Raw genomic sequence first — 17,245 nt, forward strand, 5'->3', positions numbered from 1 at the left:
GAGTGGCGGGGCGGGAAGCCGAACCAACCCAACCTCTCGGAGGGAGAGGGGCAGGCAGGCATGTTGGTAATATCCAAGGCAACACGATTACAACAATGCAATATAATAATAATAATAATAATAATAATAATAATAATAATAATAATAATTTATTTATACCCCACCCATTTGGCTGAGTTTCCCCAGCCACTCTGGGCGGTTCCCAATTGAGTGTTAAGAACAATACAGCATTAAATATTAAAAACTTCCCTAAACAGGGCTGCCTTCAGATGTCTTTTAAAGATAGGATAGCTGCTTATTTCCTTCACATCTGAAGGGAGGGTGTTCCACAGGGTGGGTGCCACTACCGAGAAGGCCCTCTATCTGGTTCCCTGTAACCTTACTTCTCGCAATGAGGGAACCGCCAGAAGACCCTCGGCGCTGGATCTCAGTGTCCGGGCTGAACAATGGGGGTGGAGACACTCCTTCAGGTATACAGGACCGAGGCCGTTTAGGGCTTTAAAGGTCAGCACCAACACTTTGAATTGTGCTCGGAAACGTACTGGGAGCCAATGCAGATCTCTCAGGACTGGTGTTATGTGGTCCCGGTGGCCACTCCCAGTCACCAGTCTAGCTGCCGCATTCTGGATTAATTGCAGTTTCCGGGTCACCTTCAAAGGTAGCCCCATGTAGAGCACATTGAACTCTTTATATAGTCTATACGGAAGATTGAGACACCAAATAAACAGAAATCTTATAAATCTCTGAAAGTCACTAAATGTGCACTCTTGATGGATTCTCTTGAAAACATAGAACCAAATAAACCTAAGTCTTATAAGTCTCTGAAAGTCTTTGTAAGTCTCTGAAAGAAGCAATGGGTCAGATTCTTATCTGATGAAAACAAGCCGTAGAGCTTTGTTTTATGACTTCCAATGCTGCCGAAGTGGTCCGTAAACAGATGTAGTGAACAGTGATTCTGGATATACCCACTGTTCCGTAGAAGTCTTCTTAGGCACAGCAGAAGGATACAGAAATGCTTCATAAACCCATCTATACGGTGAATGGAATTGTATAACAACAATATCTGTGGAGCAGTGGCCATGAGCAGTTTAAGAAAATAAGAATCCTGCAGTTGGATTGAGCCAAAGGTTCCATCCTTCTGAGATGCCATGAGAAGGAGGACATGGGATACAGCTGCTCCTATGGCTTCCAGCAACAGGCATGCAGAACCATTCGCTGTCTCTGCCCATGGAAGCAGAGCAGAGCCATTGTGGAGACAGGCTTGCTCCACATCTGTTAGTGCTGCCTCAAGTGGCACCTGCTTTTTAAGCAGTCACACCTCACTGCTGGGCTCAATTGAGAACCAGCAAAGACACTGGGATCCTTATCAGGGCTGCTGCTGCTGCTACCACCAAGGCAGGTATCCCCCATCCCAGGCTGGGGCCCTTCACTTTTTTAGTACCTAGATGCAGGACTTCACTTATTTTATCTCTGTTGTATGGCACCTTTTCGATGTTGCTCCAGCCTGCTCACCTGATAGGAGCTGCATGGCACCTCCAAATGTCAGAAGCATCCCCCTCTACAGCCCCAGCCAAAAGCTTGATTAACTATGAACCCCCTAATCTGGGATCCCCCTCAAAACAGGTGCCAAAGTTTTGCAATCGTTTTGCAGCAGTTTCAGCAAAGAGTCCATGTTTTGCAGCACCCCACAGATGGAGTAATTGATGCATCAAAACAGGGTTTGTCGTTAATGCCCCCAAACCCAACGATTCGCTCCAAACCGGCACCAAACTTTGTCCGATTCGCTCCAAACTGGCACCAAACTTTGGAAAAGTTTTGCGGTATTTTGCAGCTAAAAATTCCATGTTTTGCAGCGCCCCGCAAACAAAGCAATAAGCACTCAAAGCTGGGGATCACAGGGTAACCCAAAAACTAAATGTCATCCAATTCACTCCAAACTGATGCCAAACTTTGGGGAAAGTTTTGCAGCAGCGTTTTGCAGCAAAACCCCCACAAATTGAACAATAGACACTCAAAATGAGGGTCATGGGTATTACCCAAAAACCCAACGTCGTCTCATTCTCTCCAAACCAGCACCAAAGATTTTAATCAACAGGACCTGAACGAATTACAGAAGCTTGCCAACATACCCAAGAATGATTGGTAACAGTTAATATTTATAAATATAAATATAAACATCTATAAAACCTGCAATCAGAATAATTCAACCAAATAACCAAAACCAATGTGATGCTGTTTGGGGGGGTCTCTGTGGAACACGGTTTTTTGGCCACAAAAGGCTTCTGCAGGGCATTCCTCAAGGTTTAGCGCCATTTAGGGGTGAGTCGGATGGTGATGCTTTTGGGGGGATGCCGTGACCCCCGCAAATTATGTTGCCAAAGAAAACGTTTCGGGGGTCTCTGTGAAATGATGTTTATTGGCTGCAAAAGGCTTTTGTGGGGCTTGTACTGATGTTTGGCACCATTTTGGAGTGAAATGAGTGACGCCTTCCCCCCCTTTTTTTAAACTGTGATTCCGTGGGTTAGGGTGTCGAGGACATTGTGTTGGTGGTCTCTGCAGAACACGGTATTTTAGCTGCAAAAGGCTTCTCTGGGCTGTTTCCCAAGGTTTCACCCCGTTTGGACTGGATTCATCTACAATTGGGTGCCCGATGCCATATTGAATTAATATGGTGGACCAAACTTGTTGTTGTTGTTTAGTCGTTTAGTCGTGTCCGACTCTTCGTGACCCCATGGACCAGAGCACGTCTTCCACTGCCTCCAGCAGCTTGGTCAAACTCATGTTTGTGGCTTCGAGAACACTGTCCAACCATCTCGTCCTCTGTCATCCCCTTCTCCTTGTGCCCTCAATCTTTCCCAACATCATAGAATCATAGAATCATAGAATCATAGAGTTGGAAGAGACCACAATGGCCATCGAGTCCAACCCCCTGCCAAGCAGGAAACACCATCAGAGCACTCCTGACATATGGTTGTCAAGCCTCTGCTTAAAGACCTCCAAAGTAGGAGACTCCACCACACTCCTTGGCAGCAAATTCCACTGTCAAACACCTCTTACTGTCAGGAAGTTCTTCCTAATGTTTAGGTGGAATCTTCTTTCTTGTAGTTTGAATCCATTGCTCCGTGTCCGCTTCTCTGGAGCAGCAGAAAACAACCTTTCTCCCTCCTCTATGTGACATCCTTTTATATATTTGAACATGGCTATCATATCACCCCTTAACCTCCTCTTCTCCAGGCTAAACATGCCCAGCTCCCTTAGCCGTTCCTCATAAGGCATCGTTTCCAGGCCTTTGACCATTTTGGTTGCCCTCCTCTGGACACGTTCCAGTTTGTCAGTGTCCTTCTTGAATTGTGGTGCCCAGAACTGGACACAGTACTCTAGGTGAGGTCTGACCAGAGCAGAATACAGTGGCACTATTACTTCCCTTGATCTAGATGCTATACTCCTATTGATGCAGCCCAGAATTGCATTGGCTTTCTTAGCTGCCGCGTCACACTGTTGGCTCATGTCAAGTTTGTGGTCAACCAAGACTCCTAGATCCTTTTCACATGTACTGCTCTCAAGGCAGGTGTCCCCCATCTTGTATTTGTGCCTCTCATTTTTTTTGCCCAAGTGCAATACTTTACATTTCTCCCTGTTAAAATTCATCTTGTTTGTTTTTGCCCAGTTCTCTAATCTGTCAAGGTCGTTTTGAAGTGTGATCCTGACCTCTGGGGTGTTAGCCACCCCTCCCAGTTTGGTGTCATCTGCAAATTTGATCAGGATGCCCTTGAGTCCATCATCCAAGTCGTTGATAAAGATGTTGAATAAGACCGGGCCCAAGACAGAACCCTGTGGCACCCCACTAGTCACTCTTCTCCAGGATGAAGAGGAACCATTGATGAGCACCCTTTGGGTTCGGTCAGTCAGCCAGTTACAAATCCACTGAGTGGTAGCATAGTCAAGACCGCATTTTACCAGCTTCTTTACAAGAATATCATGGGGCACCTTGTCAAATGCCTTGCTGAAATCAAGGTAGGCTACATCCACTGCGTTCCCTTCATCTACCAGGCTTGTAATTCTGTCAAAAAACGAGATCAGGTTAGTCTGACATGACTTATTTTTCAGAAATCCATGCTGACTATTGGTGATCACAGCATTCCTTTCTAGGTGCTCACAGACTGTTTGCTTAATGATCTGCTCCAGAATCTTCCCTGGTATTGATGTCAGACTGACTGGGCGATAATTATTTGGGTCTTCTCTTTTCCCCTTTTTGAAAATAGGGACAACATTTGCCCTCCTCCAGTCTGCCGGGACTTCGCCTGTTCTCCAGGAATTCTCAAAGATGACTGCCAGTGGTTCTGAGATCACATCTGCCAGTTCTTTTAATACTCTTGGATGCAGTTCATCTGGCCCTGGAGACTTGAATACATCTAAACTAGCCAAGTATTCTTGTACTATCTCCTTAGTTATTCTGGGCTGTGTTTCCTTTGCTGAATCATTTGCTCCAAATTCTTCAGGTTGGGCATTGTTTTCTTTATCGGAGAAGACTGAGGCAAAGAAGGCATTGAGGAGTTCAGCCCTTTCTGTGTCCCCTGTTTGCATTTCACCATCTTCTCCTCTAAGTGACCCCACTGTTTCTTTGTTCTTCCTTTTGCTATGAACATACCCATAAAAGCCTTTTTTGTTGCTTTTAACCTCTCTAGCCAGCCTGAGTTCATTCTGTGCTTTAGCTTTTCTGACTTTGTGTCTACACGTGCTGGCTATTTGTTTGAATTCCTCTTTGGTGGTTTCCCCCCTTTTCCATTTTTTGTACACATCCTTTTTTAATCTTAACTCAGTTAAAAGTTCTTTAGATAGCCACCCTGGCTTCTTTAAGCACCTTCCATGTTTCCGTCTCATTGGTATTGCCTGACGTTGTGCTTTTACTATCTCCCTCTTAACAAACTCCCAGCCATCATGAACTCCTTTTAGTATTACTGTCCATGGGATCTCACCCAGCACTTCCCTAAGTTTTATGAAGTCGGCTTTCTTAAAGTCAAGAAATTGAGTCCTAGTATGCTTGGCTGCTCCTTTCTGCTGTATAGTAAACTTCAGAAGAGCATGATCACTCGCGCCTAATGATCCTTCCACTTCTACCCCACTAACCAGGTCATCAACATTGGTTAGGACCAGATCTAAAATGGCTGTTCCTCTTGTTGCTTCTCCCACTTTCTGGACAATGAAGTTGTCTGCAAGGCCAGTGAGGAATCTGTTTGACCTTATGCTCTTGGCTGAGTTTGACATCCAACAAATATCTGGGTAATTGAAGTCCCCCATTACTACTATCTCCCTTCCTTTTGCATGCTTGGCCATCTGTTCCAGGAAGGCATCATCTATGTCCTCCGTTTGGCTTGGGGATCTATAGTAAACTCCCACAATGAGATCTCTGTTATTCTTCTCTCCTTTAATTTTGACCCAAATGCTCTCACTTTGGCTTTGAGGTTCTAAATCTTGGATCTCTTCACAGGTATACACATCCCTGACATATAACGCCACTCCTCCTCCTTTCTTGTCTGGTCTGTTTCTCTGAAATAGATTGTATCCCCCCATTATTACATTCCAATCGTGGGACTTATCCCACCAGGTTTCAGTGATGCCTATTATGTCATATTTAGTTTGCTGTACCAAGAGCTCAAGCTCATCTTGTTTATTTCCCATGCTTTGCGCATTAGTGTACAGACATTGAAGTCCATTAATCATTCCCCCGTGTCTCTTATTTAAGGATTTTTTCCTCCCACCACTAGGTCTGCGTGCTGTTTGCTCCATTTGGTCTATGACATTTGGATGATCATCTTCATCAATTGATAGACTCCTACCTTCAGGAGCACTGTCTCCCTCCCCCACATTAGTCAGTTTAAAGCCCTCCTGATGAGGTTTCTGAGATTTTTGGCAAAAACATTTCTCCCAACCGTTGTGAGGTGCAGCCCATCACTTGCCAGAAGTCCATCTTCAAGAAACTGCAGTCCGTGATCTAAGAATCCAAACCGTTCCTGTTTACACCATTTGCGAAGCCAGCTGTTCACTTCCACTATTTTTCCCTCTCTCCCTGGGCCACGTCGTTCAACTGGGAGGACAGATGAGATGACAATTTGTGCATTTAGTTGCTTCAATTTCCTGCCGAGAGCCTCGTAGTCTCTTTTGATCTTCTGGAGGCTATTGCTTGCAGTGTCATTGGTTCCCACATGAGCCAAGAGGAAGGGGTATTCGTCAGTGGGTTTTATGATTCCTTGCAGTCGTTCAGTTACATCTTGGATCTTAGCCCCGGGGAGACAGCACACTTCCCGAGACATCTTGTCAGGCCCACAGATCACTGCTTCTGTTCCCCTCAGTAGGGAATCCCCTATCACCACTACACGCCTCCTCTTAGGTTTGGTCGGGGTTCTTCCGTGAGCTGTCCATTCCAAGGTCGCCTGCACATTCCCTGAGGACTGACTTTGCTGCTCGTCTTCATATACCTGATCAACTGAAATGAGGGAGAGATCCTCAAATGGAGTCTGCTCTTCGTCTTCCATGCTAGGGGAGAGGACCTCAAAGCGATTGTGTATTTCTAAACAATCAGAGCGAACCCTGGGCCTCCTACTTCTTTGAGTCACATTTCTCCATATATCTGGCTCCTGTGTTGGTGAACTAGCCTCCTTCTCAGGGGAGTCCCCTGTCTCCTCCTTGGTGGAGACGGTGTGCTCTGTTGCTTCCAAGAAGAGCTCCAGCTCTCTAATTCTTTGGAGCGTAGCTACCCGTTCCTCCAGTTGCTGGACTTTGTCTTTTAAGAGGGCAATCAACATGCAATTGCTGCAGGTAAAGCTGCCTGCAACCTTTGGCAAGATGGCAAACATTGAGCAGGAACTGCAGGCGACTGCAGCTGTTCCCTCCTCCTCCATCCTGGGAACATGTCGTTGGGGGTGGCTAGAGTGGTCCTCCATCATAAAAAGCGTGAAGACAGGACAAATAACTCCTCCCACAAGAAAAAAACCTAGGCCTCCCAACAAACTTTTGAGACTAGCTCCCCTAAATCTAAAAGATGGATCAAACTGCACGCGCCGCTGCCCTGCTAGGTCTGATAAGCTCCTCCCACAGCTAATCCCCTGCCTCAACAGAAACCCTGCCCCCTCTGACCTTTGCACAGGGAGAACAGCTAATCAGCCACAAAGAAACACACAAGAAAACCTTTTTTGCTCCTTCTTCAACTGCTGCCCTGCTAGGTCTGATAAGCTCCTCCCACAGCTAATCCCCTGCCTCAACAGAAACCCTGCCCCCTCTGACCTTTGCACAGGGAGAACAGCTAATCAGCCACAAAGAAACACACAAGAAAACCTTTTTTGCTCCTTCTTCAACTGCTGCCCTGCTAGGTCATCAGGGTCTTTTCCAGGGAGTCTTCTCTTCTCATGAGGTGGCCAAAGTATTGGAGTCTCAGCTTCAGGATCTGTCCTTCCAGTGAGCACTCAGGGCTGATTTCCTTCAGAATGGATGCGTTTGATCTTCTTGCAGTCCATGGGACTCTCAAGAGTCTCCTCCAGCACCATAATTCAAAAGCATCAATTCTTCGGCGATCAGCCTTCTTTATGGTCCAGCTCTCACTTCCATACATCACTACTGGGAAAACCATGGCTTTAACTATGCGGACCTTTGTTGGCAAGGTGATGTCTCTGCTTTTTAAGATGCTGTCTAGGTTTGCCATCGCCTTTCTCCCAAGGAGCAGGCGTCTTTTAATTTCATGGCTGCTGCCACCATCTGCAGTGATCATGGAGCCCAAGAAAGTAAAATCTCTCACTGCCAAACTAACCCTAGTTAAATATTCGCTCCCACCCCACCAATTAATTTGGGGCTGGATCAGGTGCTCCCTGGGTCAGGTCAGAGCTGTAGGTTCACACAGGCCTAAAATTAACAAATAACACGATCCATTTTAAAATCACAGTATTTTTTAGGCTTCCTCGACTTCCAGGGCTGCACTAGAAAGTTCCTGCTTGTAATATGTATGATAAATATGTAATTTATACTGTACAATTAACAAAATCATATATAAAATGTATTATTACTGTGTATAAAATATAAGATATAGTATTATATTAAATGTACTAAAAGAATGTAATAGTGTAACTGCAGCCTCTTTTCCTACCCATTGCTGTCACCTGGTGGCATAATAGTATAAATGCAGCCTCTTTCTGTGGACTCCTGCCATCTGGTGGTATAGAAGTACTGTAAAGGGTCCCCTGACCGTTAAGTCCAGTCACGGACGACTCTGGGGTTGTGGTGCTCATCTCGCTTTACTGGCCGAGGGAGCCAACATTTGTCCGCAGACAGCTCCTGGGTCATGTGGCATGACTAAGCCGCTTCTGGCGAACCAGAGCAGCACACGGAAACGCCGTTTACCTTCCCGCCGGAGCGGTACCTATTTATCTACTTGCACTTTGACATGCTTTCGAACTGCTAGGTTGGCAGGAGCAGGGACTGAGCAACTGGAGCTAACCCGTCGCGGGGATTCAAACTACTGACCTTCTGATTGGCACGCCCTAGGCTTAAACCACAGCGCCACCCGCATCCCAGTATAGCTGGAACCTATTTAAAGCCACTGTTTGAACTGTTTAGGCTCATAGCTTGGCAGTGCTGCTTGATCTGGTCCTCCTGTTGTAGTTGTAGGTGGCATCAGTGGCAAGGGGCACCTTTTCCCATCATGAGCTATGACTTGCCCTGACCAAATTGGACCATGACATCATATTGCATGTCCTAGTGACCCCGAGATTAGACCAGTGTTTCCCAACCTTTTCCTGACTGTTGCCTCCTTCCATGATTGTAGCTGGGGGGGGGGCAAGGGGGCAGCCGCAGCATATTTTAAAGATGAAATGAAATAATAACATAAAATAAAAACTGTTCCCTTTGCTTGAAATCACTAGAGCCCTGTAAATATGACTTTTGAGATACAGTCGGTTTCTAAATTTGTGGCTTTTGTAACAGAGAGTTAATGCCTGGAACAAGAGCTCCCCCTGGAGGCGGGGAAGATAGGATTGTGTGTCTAGGAACTTTCTACCATATGTGGTGGATATGTAGGAGAATACAGGTATTCTGGGAGAGTATCCATGCAGAACTGCAAAAAATGCTAAAGATCTCTTTCAATAAAAAACCAGAGACCTACCACCTGGGAATAACAGATTTGGATATTCCGCAAAAGAGGAAGGGTATCTTTTTAAATGCGACGGCGGCAGCAAGAGTTCTGATCGCGGCAAAATGGAAGAGTAATGAAATCCCCTCTATACAAGCTTGGATCCAAAAGCTGACAGAATATGCCGAATTAGATGGTCTATCAGAAAAAGTAAAGAATAAATCAAAACAGGAATTTGTTTCAAAATGGGAGGTTTTCAAAGAATATCTGAAAAATAAATATAGTAGTTTAAATTATGTTGCAGCATTCGAGGAACTTCAGTAATAGTTGCAAGGTAGATATAAGAAATCAGATATATTAAGAAAAAGTTTAATTATGATAAAAGTGTGTATTGGCAATAAGTAATATGAAATCGAAATATGGAATAGATGGGAGGTTGGGTCTTTAGTGTTAAGACCAATATATGTTTTATTGTTTGCTAAGAAAATTATGTGTCTATGGTTATTCCTGTGTGTAATTTGGTATTTGTGCTTTTTTCTTTTTTCTTGCTGTATCAAGAAAAATCTTTTTTTTTTTTTAAAAAAAAGGGATTTTGAGTCTAGGTCTGGGTACAAGCTGCTGAAGTGAGGCTCAATATTCAGACCTCAATATTCCTTGTCTTGCCCAGCTTGCTCTTTGTCAACAGCCCAAACTACCGTATTTTTCACTCTATAAGACGCACCAGACCACAAGACGCACCTAGTTTTTGGAGGAGGAAAACAAGAAAAAATAAATCTGAATCTCAGAAGCCAGAACAGCAAGAGGGATCGCTGCACAGTGAAAGCAGCAATTCCTCTTGCTGTTCTGGCTTCTGGGATAGCTGCGCAGCCTGCATTCGCTCCATAAGACGCACACACATTTCCCCTTACTTTTTAGGAGGGAAAAAGTGAGTCTTATAGAGCAAAAAATACGGTATTTTCTAACTGGCTTTTTCCTTTCTCCCACTTCCAAGCCTTCCCTGCCCTTATGAGAAGAGGAAGGGGAGGAGGAGATGCGCCACTCATCAAAATCATTAAACTTAAGGAGTACCGTCTATCGCACAACCACCTACTCACAAATTCCTCACCGTTCCCAAAGAACCTCCCAGGATCTCATTAATTTGCAATTATCTCGGGATGTGCTTGGAACTGAAACACTCCCAAAGTGTAGGCAGCCCAGGTACGTCATGCCAGCCTCATTCCTGGGCTGGAGGAAACAACGAAAGCCTTTGCCAATCATTTATATCAAGGTGCTTCTCAGAAGCACCGAAAAGCCAGTGTGGTGTAGTGGTTAGAGTGCCGGACTAGGACCGGGGAGAGCAGGGTTCGAATCCCCACTTGGCCATGAAGTTCACTGGGTGTGACCTTGGGGCAGTCGCTGCCTTTCAACCTAACCTACCTCACAGGGTTGTTATCGGGATTAATTGAGGAGGAGACACATGTATGCCACCTCAAGCTCCTTGGAGGAGGGATATGAATGCAGTAAATAAATAAAAACATTGTCCACATTATGGGGGGAAGAAAAGCTGGTGGACCAATGGGCAAAATGAATGAATGAGTACAGTGGTACCTCGGGTTAAGTACTTAATTTGTTCCGGAGGTCCGTTCTCAACCTGAAACTGTTCTTAACCTGAAGCACCACTTTAGCTAATGGGGCCTCCTGCTGCTGCCGCGCCGCCAGAGCACAATTTCTGTTCTCATCCTGAAGCAAAGTTCTTAACCTGAAGCACTATTTCTGGCTTAGTGGAGTGTGTAACCTGAAACGTATGTAACCTGAGGTACCACTGTAATAGAAAGCATGCATTTTGCTTTCACACCAAGCCTGAAGGGACAGTTCTGAAGATTCACACATGTCAGCTCTCAAATTCAATCGAGGGGAGAATTTTGAGGAGCTGTTGTTCAAGGGGCTCAGATTTTGTCTCTCCAACTGAAAAAATAATAATTGATCTGGTGGCCCAGGACAAGTGGGGACATGCAAGAAGGCCTAGATTGGAAGAAATTCAGAGGTCTGGAGAACCGCTAAGTCATGGGAGTCTGCTATAAGACTGTGGGGAACGGCAATGCTCCCCACCCTCTGCAGCTGGACAGAGGAGGTTCGTGATGGCAGCAGGAGACGTGTCCTTGGTGTTCCCCGTGATGATGAGGCCAAAAGGTGGAGAGTGTCCTGGGGGCAGCTTGGGGGTGGCTTTGGACCCCCCAAATCTTAAGCACCTTCCTCAACCAGGTATGCCAATCAAAGGATCACAGCAGTCTTGATGGATGCAACCCAATGTCACCATCCCAAACCAAACAAAATCAGTTTAGTTTTTCGGATTAGCCCTCATCAAATCATGTGATTACACAGAACCATCTTTTCAATGTCTTTCCTTATTAAGACTTTGACTAATTTCCCTGTTAATTAAATCATGGGTCATCTTGATGCAACTCCCTGCGAAGCAGGAATCTCAGCTGAAGCCTCCATGACAGAGGGCCAGTATGTCTCCAATATCATCTGTCTACAAAACAACTCAAAATTAATCACCCGTGTGATGTGGAAAATATGAAAACAATGAGAAGAGGCAGGACTGAAGATTTGGAGATATACTTCAGAGGTCCAGACTATGGGGAGCCTGGAAAAATTAATAATTATTACAATTTGGTCTTTTTGATTTTATTTTAGTTTTTTGTTTTTAATTGGATTATGATGTGGACATGTTGATTGGCTGTTTTTATTGGAAAATCAAGAAAAATGATTTAAAAAAAATTAATTACCCTTGTGGTCCCTTCCAACTCTGCAATACTAGTTGTGTGTGTGTGTGTGTCGGGGGGATAAGCCCATACTCTACCTCTACCCTTCCCCTGCCAGCCACCATGAGCTTGGCAGGGCCGCAGCCGTGGTAGCCCCTCTGCCACAGCCTCACTCCTCTTCCAATCTTTGCAGGAGCGCTCTGCTCCGATGCTCAAAGATGCTGCCTCTTGATTCTCGGAGCTTGCGTCACTGCTTAACCACATCACATTTGACTGGCAGTGATTTATGGTGGGTTGTCCACCCCAGGAAGAACAGGACCCAAGGAATGCCATTGCGGGCGGAGTCCAAACTGTCTCCTCCCTTTTCATTCCTGAAGTTGTGTGTCCTCGGCTGCCTTATTAAGGGGATTGCTGCCTCCTTCGCACATCAGGCCAAAGCTTGATTGTGTTCGCAGATAACAGAGCATGGTTGTATAAGGAACTTGCCACACGTAGTTCAGGGAAGGGGGTGGGGTGAGCAGCAAATTCTTTGCCCGTGGAAATTGGCACATGGGCAGGGGTTGTGCAAGGCCCAAATTACCCTGCAGGACGGGGTAGAAGGGAACAGCCGCCTTTCCCCAGACAAGGTCAGCCGCTGAATTCATCACAGCCATGTTTATTACAGGTTAAAAAGTATGCTTGCCTCTGCCTGAGAAGCTTGCGTTTCCAAAGCAAGCAGTGATCACAGGAATGGCCTGCATTGGTGGGGATACTTCCACATCCCTGGCAAGAAAGACAGTCTTGCATAGTGGTTAGACTAGTGTTGGAGACCAGGGTTCAAATCCCCATGGGAGGCCAGCCACTGCCTCCCAGGCTTATCTACCGTATTTTTTGCTCTATAAGACGCACCCGACCATAAGATGCACCTAGTTTTAAGAGGAGGAAAACAAGGAAAAAAAATATTCTGAATCAAATGTTGCACTAAACTATTTAATAAAGAACCGAAGGGTTTCACCAGGATACCCTGAACCTTGAAGATACTTATATCACACACATCCAAGGAAGCTGTTAGGTAGGAGATCAGGACAGACAAAAGGAAGAACTTTGCACAATGTATGGTTAAAAGACAGAACTTGCTACAAGACTGAACGACAGCTACCAGCTTGGGTGACTTCAAAAGGGGATTAGACAGATTCCTGCAGGATAAGGCTATCAATGGCTACCAGTCATTATCACTATATGGTACCTGCAGGATTAGAGGCAGCATGCCTCTGGATACCATTTGCTGGTGAACATGAATGGGAAAGTGCTATGATGCTCATGTGCTGCATGTGGGCTTCTCACAGGCACCACTGTGTGACAAGAGAGCAGGACTAGGTGGGCCTTCCGTCTGATCCAGCAGGATTTTTCTTACATTCATCTGACTGCCCACCTTCACCTGCATAGCAGGGAAGTTCAAATGCATCACATGGCTCAATGACTGGCTCAAGACTGACTGAAGAGGAAAAACAAGAATAATGTTCTCCTGTCTGTTTGTCAAGTTGCTCAGGGGGCTAAACAAGGGCTATCACACAACAACCTCACAACAACCTAGTGCGGTTAAGGTGGCCCTCTCTGCACAGTGCCTCTCCAGCAAAGCGGGAGGAGAAACAGAAGGGGCTCCGTTTCTCTTCCCGTTTCACTGAAGGGGCGCTGCGCAGCTCTCCCTCTCTGCGCAGCACCATTCGCTCCATAAGACGCACACACATTTCCCCTTACTTTTTAGGAGGAAAAAAGTGTGTCTTATGGAGCAAAAAGTACGGTACTTTGCAGGGTTGCGGTGAGGATAAATGGAGAGGTGGAGAATTACCTTCAGGACCTTGAGCTCCTTGGAGGAATGGCGGGATGGAAATGAATTGAAGAAATAAAGAGAGGAGCCTCTTAGCAAAGCAGGTGTCTCAGTGGTTGTGCCAAGTGAAAAGTTCTGGCTCCCTCCCTCTGCTTGCTTCCCTACAGTTCCTTAGAAGCAGAGCATATAACGCAGCCTCCAAGACTATTCAAATATGCCATTTGGAGTCCACTGCGGTGCAAAAGAGGGGCATTTCACCAGTGTTGGTGCAGCCATGGCTGTTATGCACTGAAGTTCTCATCCTGGGCCAGCAGGGGGATACTGTAGATAGCTTTCACTCAGGTCCACATATGCAAATAAGGAATTGAAAGTGACATTCAGTGATTGGATAGTTACAGAAAGTTGTTACTGTTGCGTTGTAGTGGAGCTTATATAAGCAGGCTGGCTGAACCCTTCAGTTCTGTTCTGTTCTGGCCTGTGGATAAACAAGAGCTGTCTGAAGAATCGCTGTGTCGTCTAATATGTTCACCCACAACTTAACAATGGCGCTGTACCAAGCTTAGCCTGTAACTAACCCTCACCCTTTCCTCTTCCATTTAGGGCACAGCCCACCTGTTGAGAGGGAATTGCAGCAAGGACAGGGAGAGCAAATATCTAGAACGATTAAATCAGGCTTCCTCACAATTGCTGTTACTGAATGTGTGGACAGACAAGTCTGGCACTCTAGGATCTCAATAACCCTAGAAAAAATCTGCATTTGGCAGGGTGGTAGAAGAACTTACGAACTTTACCTATTGCCAAATAAAACTACACAGAAACTGCGAGTTTCCAGGGGTTTTTCAGGGATTATTTCCTGTGCTTCAGACCTAGATGCTCAAAATTCACCCTCCACGCCACCTCTGGGAATATGGATGTGTTGGTTTATATTGGTGTCATTACCTTTTCCTTCTCTTCTTGTTTATTGCTTGTTTGCTTTGTATGACACAATTTTAACCTTTTGCTATTGCACTTTGGGGTTGTTTATAGCATCAATAAAAGAAGGATAATGGGAGCAGCAGAAAGATGGAAGTATCGCTGGTGAGGGTTACAGATCAAGGCATCTCCAGAAGTGGTGAGGCTTGTCGCATGGGAAACTGGTGCCCACCTCATGGCCTGGAACTTTTAAGAAAGGTGACTTCCTACAAGGTAAAAGGTATGGTAAAGGACCCCTGGATGGTTAAGTCCAGTCAAAGGTGACTATGGGGTTGCAACACTCATCTCGCCTTCAGGCTAAGGGAGCCGGCGTTTGTCCACAGACAGCTTTCCGGGTCATGTGGCCAGCAGGACTAAACTTCTTCTGGCACAACGGAACACTGTGATGGAAACGCCGTTTACCTTCCCGCCACAGTGGTACCTATTTATCTACTTGCACTGGCGTGCTTTTGAACTGCTAGGTTGGCAGGAGCTGGTACAGCTCACACCATCACAGGGATTCAAACCACCAACCTTCTGATCGGCAAGCCCAAGAGGCTCAGTGGCTTAGACCACAGCACCATCCGCTGTGGCGTCCTACAGAAGAATTCTTTGGAGAATCTGGATTAGGACCACCGCTCTGGTTGTGCACTAGACAGGTTTCACTTGCAGATTTCGTAAAAAAAGAAAGGAAAGGAAAGCTCAAACTTTACAGAGACAACCTAAGTTTGCACCCTTCTCTTCTCCAAAGGAAAGCAACCTCAGGTAAGCACTGCACTGAGGAAGAGGAGAAAGACATTGATAGGATCATTCTCTCGTATTGCAGAATGGGGTGGGGGGTGCACAAATATGGCAGGGGGAGGGACAAGGCAAGGTCTGTGCTACTCCTGAGTCTCTGCACCACTTCCCCTCTCATATAAACAAATGCCTGTCAAGGAGAATATCCCAGCCTCCATTTCTCAGAAGGCAGAAGGCCTGTCCACGGGAATTTGGCCCAATTTCCCCCACATTGATGCTGAAGGTCAACTGCTGCTTCTGGGTGCCTTAGGACCAACTGGCCAGTGGTTCTGAGGAGAGGGCCTGGAGGCAAATCAAAGACAGAACAACCCATCTGCTGCTGGGGTTTTCAGGACCTTCAAGCAGCAAGATTTGGCGGAGTTTGCCTGCAGAGCCAGCCCACTGAGGGCATCTCCTTAGCACCCACCCACAGAAAGCTCTCCTCTCTAACAGGGAGGCCTCCTTCAGACCTCCTGGGGAGCACCTCTGCCTCCCACCTCCCCTTCCTGAGGCAGCGCCAAGCCCTCGCTGTTGAGTATCTGAGTAAGTGATCAAGAAGCTATTTGCACAAGCGAGACAGGAGGCCTGACAAGTCACATCCTGCACTGCAGCAGGAGGAGGAGGAGCAGGACGAGCCTCCTTGGCTCACCGGTTATGGCAGTGCTGCTGCAGCATCAAGCAGGAAGGGGAGGGCGAGGCAGAGAGACGGTGGCCAAAATCGGGCACCACAGCAACCTGCTAGGACAGGGGAGGTCAGCCTTCTTCTGCCCATGGGCTGGTGCATCTGTGGCTCTGCCCTCAACCTGCAAATCTCAACCTCTACATACAAGAACCCAGATATCCGCCCACCAGAGCAGGGAAACCTGGGTCTCCAGCAGTTTTTGGACTACCGTTTCCATCATCCCTGACCACTAGCTAGGGATGATGGGAGTTGTAGTCCAACAAGAGCTGGAGACCCAAGTTTGGGAAACCCTGCACCAGAGCCAAGGGGGAAAACACAAACCTAGAATTAAATAATTCTAAGCCCATTATTTATTTATTTTTTTGAGTACCAGAACCAGGCACAGCTCAGAGCATCCTTCCACACAACACACATTTCTGACCATCAACTCCCGATTTTCCTATCAATTCCACCAGCCCAACTGTGTGGTTTTTGGTATTGCCATTATTAAATGCTTGGGAGTTGGATCTACAGCACATAGTCTTTTGCCCACCTTGCTCTGGCACCATTTAAATTGTCTGTGGCCTTCCCTCAAGAGACACTGATAACTGAAGGCAGCTGCTGAGCAGAGATCTCATCAGTCCTGCAAGGGGAGTCAGCCCTAACTATGTGGAGATGCAGCTAGCAGTGGTTCTCAACCTGTGGGTCCCCAGATGTTGGACTACAACTCCCATCATCCCTGAGCTCTGGCCTTGCTAGCTAGGGGTGATGGGAGTTGTAGTTCAACAACATCTGGGGGCCCACAGGTTGAGAAAGGCTGAAGGTTGCAAAGCAGTTTGTCTACAGGCACTGCAGCGATGCCTTCCACAGCCTCAGGTACTCAAGGTGTTAATAACTGGGTGGCAAAAATGCTCCTAGGCTGCATACACAGATTTCTTCTTTAAAAGCCGTGTAAGACATGCCTGTTTTCATTATGAGTAAAATTAAGACATCAGTTTAGTAGCTCAGAGGGCATCTAGTCATCGGCCCCTGCGCACACATCCCCAGTTTGATTCCAGAAAAAGTGATAATAGAAAATGAGGAAAAAGGGAAATGTTTTTCAGAAAGGGGGTGGTGGAGGGTTTCATGTACTGCCTGGGTGGGGGCAGAAGAGGCTTCACGGAAATCAACCTGCACCTTCGGGGATGGGG

The sequence above is a fragment of the Podarcis bocagei genome (assembly GCF_964188305.1).
Source record: "Podarcis bocagei genome assembly, chromosome: 7".
NCBI classification, from domain to species: domain Eukaryota; kingdom Metazoa; phylum Chordata; class Lepidosauria; order Squamata; family Lacertidae; genus Podarcis; species Podarcis bocagei.